The sequence below is a fragment of the Carassius gibelio genome, chromosome B8 (genome assembly GCF_023724105.1).
Source record: "Carassius gibelio isolate Cgi1373 ecotype wild population from Czech Republic chromosome B8, carGib1.2-hapl.c, whole genome shotgun sequence".
NCBI lineage: Eukaryota > Metazoa > Chordata > Actinopteri > Cypriniformes > Cyprinidae > Carassius > Carassius gibelio.
In genome coordinates this window covers 1,754,654-1,769,149 of record NC_068403.1, presented here as the reverse complement: position 1 = coordinate 1,769,149, position 14,496 = coordinate 1,754,654, and the positions used below count along the sequence as shown (strand labels likewise).

General features: G+C 33.1%; 1 long non-coding RNA gene across 3 annotated transcripts; it reads left to right on the top strand.

The window, feature by feature from the left end:
• Window positions 1-357: 357 nt before the first annotated feature.
• LOC127963795 (uncharacterized) lies at window positions 358-13,504 on the top strand. Of its 3 annotated transcripts, XR_008154903.1 has the most exons (4): window positions 358-504; window positions 11,815-12,024; window positions 12,150-12,233; window positions 12,838-13,504. It is a non-coding gene; the product is annotated as an uncharacterized LOC127963795 (long non-coding RNA). The 3 variants fall into 3 exon arrangements; XR_008154901.1 differs by lacking the exon at window positions 12,838-13,504 and having other exon boundaries at window positions 12,150-12,771; XR_008154902.1 differs by lacking the exon at window positions 12,838-13,504 and having other exon boundaries at window positions 360-514; window positions 12,150-12,771.
• The last annotated feature ends 992 nt before the right edge of the window (window positions 13,505-14,496 follow it).

Sequence of the window (14,496 nt, the reverse complement as noted above, 5' to 3'; positions counted from 1 at the left end):
CTAGACATAAAACTCATCTGTTTAGCTGTGCATTTATTGAATGAGCACTGTGCAATGTCCGAACTCAATGCACTATATTTTCACTGTTTTTTATTTTATGTAAAATAATTTTGTAGCTGTTTTTAAATTCATTTTAATTAAGTACATTTTTTTAATCATTATAAAAGTTTTAAAACTGCTTGTTTTATTTTTGTTATAATTTTTCTTTATGATTATTTTACTTTCTTTTATGTAAAGCACTTTGAATTACCATTGTGTATGAAATGTGCTATATAAATAAACCCGTTCTCATCAGTCTGCGTATAAATAACACGACTTTACACTTTCTATTTGCGTGTAATGCATACGCCAAATGCCATTTTTGCGTGCATATGACACGCCAATCCTTCCCATTAATTTCGGTGGAGAGCAGATGCGTCCAAATAACACGCATCATCTTCAGCGGCAGTGACGTCACCAGCGAGGCTCGTTCAGTTCACCTGATGCGCGTACACCTTCAAACAGGTAAGCAAGGGTAAATATATTTTTTTCCTTCTTCTTTTTGTAATGATATCACGTGGTTAAGCGTATTGTTTTAATTATTTCAGTATTTCTGCATCACGTTAGACAGGGTCGTGTTTTTAAAGGGCAGTTTATGCTCAAATTATGGGTCAGTGGGCTGCTCAGCTAGCCTACCATTGTCATTAGCCTAAGCTAACCTGTACTGTTTATAGACCTGTTGCAGTTTTACATAAATAATGATGTGACATATGGGTCTTCAGCTTTTAGACATGACTAATACAAGCACAACAAAGCACCCAACCCAATATCGCGTGATAATCGTGATCGTGTAAAAAGTCCACACATTTAGCATATTTTTACAATACTAGCCTAACTTTTGCTTGACCACGTCATGTGTAGCCAATACACACACAGTAACTACAGCATATTTACCATGCTTCTCCTACTGTAACCGTAGTTTTACTCTGGACTTTGTAACGCACATAACCACGACATTTACTATGGGTTTACCATAGTAACCATAGTTTTACTCTGGTATTTGTATTTACTAACACACATAACCACGACACTTACTATGGGTTTACCATAGTAACCATAGTTTTACTCTGGTATTTGTATTTACTAACACACATAACCACGACACTTACTATGGGTTTACCATAGTAACCATAGTTTTACTCTGGTATTTGTAGTTACTAACACACAATAACCACGACATTTACTATGGGTTTACCATAGTAACCATAGTTTTACTCTGGTATTTGTATTTACTAACACACATAACCACGACACTTACTATGGGTTTACCATAGTAACCATAGTTTTACTCTGGTATTTGTATTTACTAACACACAATAACCACGACACTTACTATGGGTTTACCATAGTAACCATAGTTTTACTCTGGTATTTGTATTTACTAACACACATAACCACGACATTTACTATGGGTTTACCATAGTAACCATAGTTTTACTCTGGTATTTGTATTTACTAACACACATAACCACGACACTTACTATGGGTTTACCATAGTAACCATAGTTTTACTCTGGTATTTGTATTTACTAACACACATAACCACGACACTTACTATGGGTTTACCATAGTAACCATAGTTTTACTCTGGTATTTGTATTTACTAACACACATAACCACGACACTTACTATGGGTTTACCATAGTAACCATAGTTTTACTCTGGTATTTGTATTTACTAACACACATAACCACGACACTTACTATGGGTTTACCATAGTAACCATAGTTTTACTCTGGTATTTGTATTTACTAACACACAATAACCACGACATTTACTATGGGTTTACCATAGTAACCATAGTTTTACTCTGGTATTTGTATTTACTAACACACATAACCACGACATTTACTATGGGTTTACCATAGTAACCATAGTTTTACTCTGGTATTTGTATTTACTAACACACAATAACCACGACATTTACTATGGGTTTACCATAGTAACCATAGTTTTACTCTGGTATTTGTATTTACTAACACACATAACCACGACATTTACTATGGGTTTACCATAGTAACCATAGTTTTACTCTGGTATTTGTATTTACTAACACACATAACCACGACACTTACTATGGGTTTACCATAGTAACCATAGTTTTACTCTGGTATTTGTATTTACTAACACACATAACCACGACACTTACTATGGGTTTACCATAGTAACCATAGTTTTACTCTGGTATTTGTATTTACTAACACACATAACCACGACACTTACTATGGGTTTACCATAGTAACCATAGTTTTACTCTGGTATTTGTATTTACTAACACACATAACCACGACACTTACTATGGGTTTACCATAGTAACCATAGTTTTACTCTGGTATTTGTATTTACTAACACACATAACCACGACACTTACTATGGGTTTACCATAGTAACCATAGTTTTACTCTGGTATTTGTATTTACTAACACACATAACCACGACATTTACTATGGGTTTACCATAGTAACCATAGTTTTACTCTGGTATTTGTATTTACTAACACACATAACCACGACATTTACTATGGGTTTACCATAGTAACCATAGTTTTACTCTGGTATTTGTATTTACTAACACACAATAACCACGACATTTACTATGGGTTTACCATAGTAACCATAGTTTTACTCTGGTATTTGTATTTACTAACACACATAACCACGACACTTACTATGGGTTTACCATAGTAACCATAGTTTTACTCTGGTATTTGTATTTACTAACACACATAACCACGACACTTACTATGGGTTTACCATAGTAACCATAGTTTTACTCTGGTATTTGTATTTACTAACACACATAACCACGACATTTACTATGGGTTTACCATAGTAACCATAGTTTTACTCTGGTATTTGTAGTTACTAACACACAATAACCACGACATTTACTATGGGTTTACCATAGTAACCATAGTTTTACTCTGGTATTTGTATTTACTAACACACATAACCACGACATTTACTATGGGTTTACCATAGTAACCATAGTTTTACTCTGGTATTTGTATTTACTAACACACAATAACCACGACATTTACTATGGGTTTACCATAGTAACCATAGTTTTACTCTGGTATTTGTATTTACTAACACACAATAACCACGACACTTACTATGGGTTTACCATAGTAACCATAGTTTTACTCTGGTATTTGTATTTACTAACACACATAACCACGACATTTACTATGGGTTTACCATAGTAACCATAGTTTTACTCTGGTATTTGTATTTACTAACACACATAACCACGACATTTACTATGGGTTTACCATAGTAACCATAGTTTTACTCTGGTATTTGTATTTACTAACACACATAACCACGACATTTACTATGGGTTTACCATAGTAACCATAGTTTTACTCTGGTATTTGTATTTACTAACACACATAACCACGACATTTACTATGGGTTTACCATAGTAACCATAGTTTTACTCTGGTATTTGTATTTACTAACACACATAACCACGACATTTACTATGGGTTTACCATAGTAACCATAGTTTTACTCTGGTATTTGTATTTACTAACACACATAACCACGACATTTACTATGGGTTTACCATAGTAACCATAGTTTTACTCTGGTATTTGTATTTACTAACACACATAACCACGACATTTACTATGGGTTTACCATAGTAACCATAGTTTTACTCTGGTATTTGTATTTACTAACACACATAACCACGACATTTACTATGGGTTTACCATAGTAACCATAGTTTTACTCTGGTATTTGTATTTACTAACACACAATAACCACGACATTTACTATGGGTTTACCATAGTAACCATAGTTTTACTCTGGTATTTGTATTTACTAACACACATAACCACGACATTTACTATGGGTTTACCATAGTAACCATAGTTTTACTCTGGTATTTGTATTTACTAACACACATAACCACGACATTTACTATGGGTTTACCATAGTAACCATAGTTTTACTCTGGTATTTGTATTTACTAACACACAATAACCACGACACTTACTATGGGTTTACCATAGTAACCATAGTTTTACTCTGGTATTTGTATTTACTAACACACATAACCACGACATTTACTATGGGTTTACCATAGTAACCATAGTTTTACTCTGGTATTTGTATTTACTAACACACATAACCACGACATTTACTATGGGTTTACCATAGTAACCATAGTTTTACTCTGGTATTTGTATTTACTAACACACAATAACCACGACACTTACTATGGGTTTACCATAGTAACCATAGTTTTACTCTGGTATTTGTATTTACTAACACACATAACCACGACACTTACTATGGGTTTACCATAGTAACCATAGTTTTACTCTGGTATTTGTATTTACTAACACACAATAACCACGACATTTACTATGGGTTTACCATAGTAACCATAGTTTTACTCTGGTATTTGTATTTACTAACACACAATAACCACGACATTTACTATGGGTTTACCATAGTAACCATAGTTTTACTCTGGTATTTGTATTTACTAACACACAATAACCACGACATTTACTATGGGTTTACCATAGTAACCATAGTTTTACTCTGGTATTTGTATTTACTAACACACAATAACCACGACATTTACTATGGGTTTACCATAGTAACCATAGTTTTACTCTGGTATTTGTATTTACTAACACACATAACCACGACATTTACTATGGGTTTACCATAGTAACCATAGTTTTACTCTGGTATTTGTATTTACTAACACACATAACCACGACATTTACTATGGGTTTACCATAGTAACCATAGTTTTACTCTGGTATTTGTAGTTACTAACACACAATAACCACGACATTTACTATGGGTTTACCATAGTAACCATAGTTTTACTCTGGTATTTGTATTTACTAACACACAATAACCACGACATTTACTATGGGTTTACCATAGTAACCATAGTTTTACTCTGGTATTTGTATTTACTAACACACAATAACCACGACATTTACTATGGGTTTACCATAGTAACCATAGTTTTACTCTGGTATTTGTATTTACTAACACACATAACCACGACATTTACTATGGGTTTACCATAGTAACCATAGTTTTACTCTGGTATTTGTATTTACTAACACACATAACCACGACATTTACTATGGGTTTACCATAGTAACCATAGTTTTACTCTGGTATTTGTATTTACTAACACACAATAAACACGACACTTACTATGGGTTTACCATAGTAACCATAGTTTTACTCTGGTATTTGTATTTACTAACACACAATAACCACGACATTTACTATGGGTTTACCATAGTAACCATAGTTTTACTCTGGTATTTGTATTTACTAACACACATAACCACGACATTTACTATGGGTTTACCATAGTAACCATAGTTTTACTCTGGTATTTGTATTTACTAACACACATAACCACGACATTTACTATGGGTTTACCATAGTAACCATAGTTTTACTCTGGTATTTGTATTTACTAACACACATAACCACGACACTTACTATGGGTTTACCATAGTAACCATAGTTTTACTCTGGTATTTGTATTTACTAACACACAATAACCACGACATTTACTATGGGTTTACCATAGTAACCATAGTTTTACTCTGGTATTTGTATTTACTAACAATAACCATGACATTTACTATGGGTTTACCATAGTAACCATAGTTTTACTCTGGTATTTGTATTTACTAACACACATAACCACGACATTTACTATGGGTTTACCATAGTAACCATAGTTTTACTCTGGTATTTGTATTTACTAACACACATAACCACGACACTTACTATGGGTTTACCATAGTAACCATAGTTTTACTCTGGTATTTGTATTTACTAACACACATAACCACGACATTTACTATGGGTTTACCATAGTAACCATAGTTTTACTCTGGTATTTGTATTTACTAACACACAATAACCACGACATTTACTATGGGTTTACCATAGTAACCATAGTTTTACTCTGGTATTTGTATTTACTAACACACATAACCACGACACTTACTATGGGTTTACCATAGTAACCATAGTTTTACTCTGGTATTTGTATTTACTAACACACAATAACCACGACATTTACTATGGGTTTACCATAGTAACCATAGTTTTACTCTGGTATTTGTATTTACTAACACACATAACCACGACACTTACTATGGGTTTACCATAGTAACCATAGTTTTACTCTGGTATTTGTATTTACTAACACACATAACCACGACACTTACTATGGGTTTACCATAGTAACCATAGTTTTACTCTGGTATTTGTATTTACTAACACACAATAACCACGACATTTACTATGGGTTTACCATAGTAACCATAGTTTTACTCTGGTATTTGTATTTACTAACACACATAACCACGACACTTACTATGGGTTTACCATAGTAACCATAGTTTTACTCTGGTATTTGTATTTACTAACACACATAACCACGACATTTACTATGGGTTTACCATAGTAACCATAGTTTTACTCTGGTATTTGTATTTACTAACACACAATAACCACGACATTTACTATGGGTTTACCATAGTAACCATAGTTTTACTCTGGTATTTGTATTTACTAACACACAATAACCACGACATTTACTATGGGTTTACCATAGTAACCATAGTTTTACTCTGGTATTTGTATTTACTAACACACATAACCACGACACTTACTATGGGTTTACCATAGTAACCCTAGTTTTACTCTGGTATTTGTAGTTAATAACACACAATAACCACGACACTTACTATGGGTTTACCATAGTAACCATAGTTTTACTCTGGTATTTGTATTTACTAACAATAACCATGACATTTACTATGGGTTTACCATAGTAACCCTAGTTTTACTCTGGTATTTGTATTTACTAACACACAATAACCACGACACTTACTATGGGTTTACCATAGTAACCATAGTTTTACTCTGGTATTTGTATTTACTAACACACATAACCACGACATTTACTATGGGTTTACCATAGTAACCATAGTTTTACTCTGGTATTTGTATTTACTAACACACAATAACCACGACATTTACTATGGGTTTACCATAGTAACCATAGTTTTACTCTGGTATTTGTATTTACTAACAATAACCATGACATTTACTATGGGTTTACCATAGTAACCATAGTTTTACTCTGGTATTTGTATTTACTAACACACATAACCACGACATTTACTATGGGTTTACCATAGTAACCATAGTTTTACTCTGGTATTTGTATTTACTAACACACAATAACCACGACATTTACTATGGGTTTACCATAGTAACCATAGTTTTACTCTGGTATTTGTATTTACTAACACACATAACCACGACACTTACTATGGGTTTACCATAGTAACCATAGTTTTACTCTGGTATTTGTATTTACTAACACACATAACCACGACATTTACTATGGGTTTACCATAGTAACCATAGTTTTACTCTGGTATTTGTATTTACTAACACACAATAACCACGACATTTACTATGGGTTTACCATAGTAACCATAGTTTTACTCTGGTATTTGTATTTACTAACACACAATAACCACGACATTTACTATGGGTTTACCATAGTAACCATAGTTTTACTCTGGTATTTGTATTTACTAACACACATAACCACGACATTTACTATGGGTTTACCATAGTAACCATAGTTTTACTCTGGTATTTGTATTTACTAACACACAATAACCACGACATTTACTATGGGTTTACCATAGTAACCATAGTTTTACTCTGGTATTTGTATTTACTAACACACAATAACCACGACATTTACTATGGGTTTACCATAGTAACCATAGTTTTACTCTGGTATTTGTATTTACTAACACACATAACCACGACATTTACTATGGGTTTACCATAGTAACCATAGTTTTACTCTGGTATTTGTATTTACTAACACACATAACCACGACATTTACTATGGGTTTACCATAGTAACCATAGTTTTACTCTGGTATTTGTATTTACTAACACACATAACCACGACATTTACTATGGGTTTACCATAGTAACCATAGTTTTACTCTGGTATTTGTATTTACTAACACACATAACCACGACATTTACTATGGGTTTACCATAGTAACCATAGTTTTACTCTGGTATTTGTATTTACTAACACACATAACCACGACATTTACTATGGGTTTACCATAGTAACCATAGTTTTACTCTGGTATTTGTATTTACTAACACACATAACCACGACATTTACTATGGGTTTACCATAGTAACCATAGTTTTACTCTGGTATTTGTATTTACTAACACACAATAACCACGACATTTACTATGGGTTTACCATAGTAACCATAGTTTTACTCTGGTATTTGTATTTACTAACACACAATAACCACGACATTTACTATGGGTTTACCATAGTAACCATAGTTTTACTCTGGTATTTGTATTTACTAACACACAATAACCACGACATTTACTATGGGTTTACCATAGTAACCATAGTTTTACTCTGGTATTTGTATTTACTAACACACATAACCACGACACTTACTATGGGTTTACCATAGTAACCATAGTTTTACTCTGGTATTTGTATTTACTAACACACATAACCACGACATTTACTATGGGTTTACCATAGTAACCATAGTTTTACTCTGGTATTTGTATTTACTAACACACAATAACCACGACATTTACTATGGGTTTACCATAGTAACCATAGTTTTACTCTGGTATTTGTATTTACTAACACACATAACCACGACACTTACTATGGGTTTACCATAGTAACCATAGTTTTACTCTGGTATTTGTATTTACTAACACACATAACCACGACATTTACTATGGGTTTACCATAGTAACCATAGTTTTACTCTGGTATTTGTATTTACTAACACACAATAACCACGACATTTACTATGGGTTTACCATAGTAACCATAGTTTTACTCTGGTATTTGTATTTACTAACACACATAACCACGACACTTACTATGGGTTTACCATAGTAACCATAGTTTTACTCTGGTATTTGTATTTACTAACACACATAACCACGACATTTACTATGGGTTTACCATAGTAACCATAGTTTTACTCTGGTATTTGTATTTACTAACACACATAACCACGACACTTACTATGGGTTTACCATAGTAACCATAGTTTTACTCTGGTATTTGTATTTACTAACACACAATAACCACGACATTTACTATGGGTTTACCATAGTAACCATAGTTTTACTCTGGTATTTGTATTTACTAACACACATAACCACGACATTTACTATGGGTTTACCATAGTAACCCTAGTTTTACTCTGGTATTTGTAGTTAATAACACACAATAACCACGACACTTACTATGGGTTTACCATAGTAACCATAGTTTTACTCTGGTATTTGTATTTACTAACACACAATAACCACGACATTTACTATGGGTTTACCATAGTAACCATAGTTTTACTCTGGTATTTGTATTTACTAACACACATAACCACGACATTTACTATGGGTTTACCATAGTAACCATAGTTTTACTCTGGTATTTGTATTTACTAACACACATAACCACGACACTTACTATGGGTTTACCATAGTAACCATAGTTTTACTCTGGTATTTGTATTTACTAACACACATAACCACGACATTTACTATGGGTTTACCATAGTAACCATAGTTTTACTCTGGTATTTGTATTTACTAACAATAACCATGACATTTACTATGGGTTTACCATAGTAACCATAGTTTTACTCTGGTATTTGTAGTTAATAACACACAATAACCACGACATTTACCATGGGTTTACCATAGTAACCATAGTTTTACTCTGGTATTTGTATTTACTAACAATAACCATGACATTTACTATGGGTTTACCATAGTAACCATAGTTTTACTCTGGTATTTGTAGTTAATAACACACATAACCACGACATTTACTATGGGTTTACCATAGTAACCATAGTTTTACTCTGGTATTTGTATTTACTAACACACATAACCACGACATTTACTATGGGTTTACCATAGTAACCATAGTTTTACTCTGGTATTTGTATTTACTAACACACATAACCACGACACTTACTATGGGTTTACCATAGTAACCATAGTTTTACTCTGGTATTTGTATTTACTAACACACATAACCACGACATTTACTATGGGTTTACCATAGTAACCATAGTTTTACTCTGGTATTTGTATTTACTAACACACATAACCACGACACTTACTATGGGTTTACCATAGTAACCATAGTTTTACTCTGGTATTTGTATTTACTAACACACATAACCACGACACTTACTATGGGTTTACCATAGTAACCATAGTTTTACTCTGGTATTTGTATTTACTAACACACATAACCACGACATTTACTATGGGTTTACCATAGTAACCATAGTTTTACTCTGGTATTTGTATTTACTAACACACAATAACCACGACATTTACTATGGGTTTACCATAGTAACCATAGTTTTACTCTGGTATTTGTATTTACTAACACACATAACCACGACACTTACTATGGGTTTACCATAGTAACCATAGTTTTACTCTGGTATTTGTATTTACTAACACACATAACCACGACATTTACTATGGGTTTACCATAGTAACCATAGTTTTACTCTGGTATTTGTATTTACTAACACACATAACCACGACACTTACTATGGGTTTACCATAGTAACCATAGTTTTACTCTGGTATTTGTATTTACTAACACACAATAACCACGACATTTACTATGGGTTTACCATAGTAACCATAGTTTTACTCTGGTATTTGTATTTACTAACACACATAACCACGACATTTACTATGGGTTTACCATAGTAACCCTAGTTTTACTCTGGTATTTGTAGTTAATAACACACAATAACCACGACACTTACTATGGGTTTACCATAGTAACCATAGTTTTACTCTGGTATTTGTATTTACTAACACACAATAACCACGACATTTACTATGGGTTTACCATAGTAACCATAGTTTTACTCTGGTATTTGTATTTACTAACACACATAACCACGACATTTACTATGGGTTTACCATAGTAACCATAGTTTTACTCTGGTATTTGTATTTACTAACACACATAACCACGACACTTACTATGGGTTTACCATAGTAACCATAGTTTTACTCTGGTATTTGTATTTACTAACACACATAACCACGACATTTACTATGGGTTTACCATAGTAACCATAGTTTTACTCTGGTATTTGTATTTACTAACAATAACCATGACATTTACTATGGGTTTACCATAGTAACCATAGTTTTACTCTGGTATTTGTAGTTAATAACACACAATAACCACGACATTTACCATGGGTTTACCATAGTAACCATAGTTTTACTCTGGTATTTGTATTTACTAACAATAACCATGACATTTACTATGGGTTTACCATAGTAACCATAGTTTTACTCTGGTATTTGTAGTTAATAACACACATAACCACGACATTTACTATGGGTTTACCATAGTAACCATAGTTTTACTCTGGTATTTGTATTTACTAACACACATAACCACGACATTTACTATGGGTTTACCATAGTAACCATAGTTTTACTCTGGTATTTGTATTTACTAACACACAATAACCACAACACTTACCAGGATTTTACCACAGTAACTGTGTTTTTACTCTACACTATTTGTAAAGCACAGTAACCACTAAGTTTGCCATGCCTTTAATATCTTTTTGTGATGTAATTGTAATTCAGTGTTTTTTTCTGTCTTGCAGTTACGTCGGATTACATACTCCACAACAACCTGTAATCCAGCAGATCTTTAAAGAAGCCATCTCTTGTAAAATCTCTCTCTCTCTCTCTCTCTCTCTCTCTCTCGCTCTGCTAGAATTAACAGGGAACTTCAGCTCCACGCTCCCAATGCTGATATTGAAGAAGCTGTCAAGGGGGCTGAACAAGTCCTTCAAAGGATCAACCCTTCACAGGTAATGTTGAAGACTCTTAGTTATAACTGATTTGCTTTAATGAACGCATCCTTATATTATGTGTTAATCAAATATTTTGGTCACAGATCATTTTAACACACTGTCTCAACATGTTTATATTTCAGGAAGGCCTGTCATGAGATTTGAATTTGACCATCTTGTGCATTTATGAAGAAGACCAAAAGCTGCAAAGGCAAACACTTCCAATGGTACGTCAGATACATTTTTCTCAGCATTTGATGTTTCTTAAATTTTGGTTCACTTAGCCCATCAGGAAGAACACTCAACAAAGAGCATGTTGTAGTAGTAATAATTCATCCAATAATCATATTATATTGCACAAGCGTACTTGTACAAAATTCTACAACTTTTACTCCTACTGCTGTTATTGGCCATTACCACAGCTCCCATCAGATTGTGCCCATTGTAAGAGTGTTTATATCATGAAGTTTAAATGAAGTCCATTGTATTCTTTATTAATCTTTACAAATTGGTGCCGCCTCTTCCTGTTTCAACAGTACATGATATCTGTCCACACCTCATAGTCTGCCTTTCTTTCTATGGTGATGTTACTGAACACATCTGTCTTAGAAGCAAGAGAATGGAAATCCTAGTTTAACTTTTCAAGTGCTACAAATCAGATCTTCAATGAATTTGGGCAATCAGATCACTTAAAGTTGTTCACACAAAGACCAATAACTATAATGAGAAGTATTTTAGCATCCACACCAACAGACAGTACTGTACAATTTTGTTGTTGTCAGTGTTTTTGTTGTTCATAATGTGATAAATTATCTTTGTTTCTTCTTGCAGGATTTCTCACAGATTACTTAACCATTCTTCATCAGCTCTTCACAATATCAGCCCATTCAAAAGCTTCCAGATCTTCCTCTCTTGTGTGACACATCTGCTCTCAGTCCTTTACTGCCAACCTCCAGTCTTAGCATTTCTGCTTGTATTCATTTTTGCTCTACATTCATCACTCCAATCTCTACTATAAGCTCTCCTGTATATATATATATATATACACATAATAATAATTATTATTATTAACCATTTATTTGTTTTGCATTTATTCACAATAGAAGCAAACAATGATTACAGGATATATGTTTTTAAAGGTGATAATTGTAAAATATTGGAGCATTGTTCTTAATCAGTTTTGCCTATTTGGTTGATAAAGGGAAGAAAACAATATATTTTCAACTGTAGCCTTGATTATTCTTTGGCATCTTTTGTCAGGATTTCTGTAAACAAATTCCCTTTTTATTTTTGAATATTAAACTTATGTTTTTTGAAGGGAGTTTCTGTTGCAATTTTGTTTGTTTGTTTTCACTTAGTTACCTCTATGCATTTTTTTTTATCAACTTTTCTTTTTTTTTCATAGTGGAATAAACTGGAGAGAGACTGTTCTGGGCACTATGTTTATCTGCGAAAAGTTTGACATATCAATAAACACTGTAAAATGACTAGACAATGAGTGATTGATGTCATGATGTTTGTTTGTTTGTTTTCTATTCCTATAGTTCAACTGGTGGATCTAAGAATGGCAAGTTTTTAGGGTCCATTTCCATGAAACGTAGATGTGATAAATTATTTACCTTTAATACACTATAAATACATTGTAAATATTACAGAAGGAAAATTGAGTAGTAGAAAAATATTGTGTTTAAATAATCTTCAGAGGTGTTTTTTTTAAGCAAATGAAACATTTTGACATTTATTTTTCACACAGTATATGCAAACTTTTGAGTTTAAGTACTGTACACTAATATTAGTGTAAACAATGTAGCCTATTCAATACAATGGGAATCATTATACCTTCGTTAAAACACAAAACAAAAAAACACCTTTAATCAACGTATTTCTTGCTGCATCAGGGTAACTGCAGCTTCTGTCCATTCACTACAGGAACCCGGAAGCTCCCGGCATAAATGACCATATATGTACAAGTTAGTGTGACGCCTCTGCTCAACTGGGTTGCCATTGGCTTTGACGTTCCCTTGGCTCTCGCAGAACTCGCTGTGATTGGACTATCTTTTAACCCAAATTATAAACGGCTTAATGTTGCAAAGTCCGTTTGACTGTAATTATTACGTCAGTAACACCTTCAGTTAACAATGCAGTGTTGCTATGTCGTGAGAAATTACCTCTTTACCGAAATCGTAACCCTAACCCTAAGCACAACTCCAATAAACTCCAAATACCAGCGCTAATATTACTCGCGTTCAAACGATAGAATGGCAGAGGCTTATGGGTAATGTAGTTTAAAATGTTTAATAATTAAAAAAATGGGAAAATGCAATCTTTTTTAACAAAGGGTAATCTAAACATTTTCATTGTGTAAACATTAATGACATATTTAAGAGGCAGGCTGAAATTCGATATTTTACTAAGTGCACTTTTTTAAACACCTTTATACCACCTTTCCATATATGTTTGAAAACTCTGTCCAACATTATTTAATTAGCA